A 1,148-nucleotide genomic window follows, 5' to 3' on the forward strand; every position below is an offset into this window, starting at 1 on the left:
GGGCGCCTCACAGCCCCCCCTGGAGGACGGCGCCCCTTTTCCACGACGCGCCGGAGGGACGCGGGAGCCCGTCCTTGGGGACAGACAGCAGGGCCGGGACCGAAGTGAACAGCGGAGGGGCCGTGAGCTTATGTGAGGGCGCGCCCTAGAGAAGAGACGCCGAAGGGAAGGCAAGTCCTGTGCGAACACACACACACACACACACACGCACACACTCATTCACACTCACACACACACTCAGACACGCACACGGGAGCCGAGCCCGGCCGGCCGGCCGCGCAGTGGTTAGCGCAGGGCGCGCATGCGCGAGGGAGACAGCCCACCCATGAGTCTCTCTCCCACCTCCCTCCCTCCCACTCTCAAAAAAAAGTTTTTTAAAAATATATATATGTCCTCAGGTGAGGATTAACCACATAAAAACCAGACAAAGCCGTGAGCTGGTCTCCCACACCGCACTGCCGAAGGCCCGCTGTGGACCGGCTGGCGCTGCCCCCCTGCTCCCCTAAAATTGCCTCCTGTGCACCCGCAGGAAGGAGCGGCGCGGGTGCAGGGTTCGCAGGTCCCCTGAGTTCTCTACATCCATTAGAAATAAAAAGGGCTCAGTGGTGAGCGCCGACCTTTGACCCCGGAGGTCAGGGTGCAGGCCCGGGGTCGAGGGCTCCATCCCCAGGAGGGGGCGCGCGGGAGGCAGCCGTCCCATGATTCCCTCTCTCTCTGAAATCAATAAGAAAAACATATTTTTTAAAAAGCTGCCTGGATTCCGTGGTGACAGAATCGCAGGGGTCCTGGCTCCCCGGTCCCCAGCTCCCCCCAGCCCCCCTTTTCTCCTGTGGGGGCCCCCAGGACCCCCCGTTGGAGGGCAGCTCTCCCTCCAACTGGAATTCCCCGTTGAGGTCACGGCTCCCAGTGAGTCACCCCTGAGCGACCTTCAGCTCAGCACCTTCCCGGGGTGCGGCCGGGGTGAACCCTAATAATGTCCGGTTTCTCCCCAGGAAGGGCTCCCTCTCCTTCCGCCCACGGGCCTTACAGTTCTGCACGCCCTCTGAAGTCTCTTCTCAAGCTGAACCGATTCTTTAATATACTAGTGTTTTTTTAAATATATTTTTATTGATTTCAGAGAGGAAAGGAGAGGGGGAGAAAGAAACATC

At 59.8% G+C, this 1,148-nt stretch overlaps 1 protein-coding gene across 1 annotated transcript in view; it reads left to right on the plus strand.

Annotated features, from left to right (window-relative positions):
* The window catches only part of MCEE (methylmalonyl CoA epimerase), a 17,025-nt gene that overhangs the window by 9,139 nt on the left and 6,738 nt on the right, over positions 1–1,148 (plus strand). The window lies entirely within an intron of this gene.

The sequence above is a fragment of the Myotis brandtii genome, unplaced genomic scaffold, assembly GCF_000412655.1.
Source record: "Myotis brandtii unplaced genomic scaffold, ASM41265v1 scaffold329, whole genome shotgun sequence".
Lineage (NCBI taxonomy): Eukaryota > Metazoa > Chordata > Mammalia > Chiroptera > Vespertilionidae > Myotis > Myotis brandtii.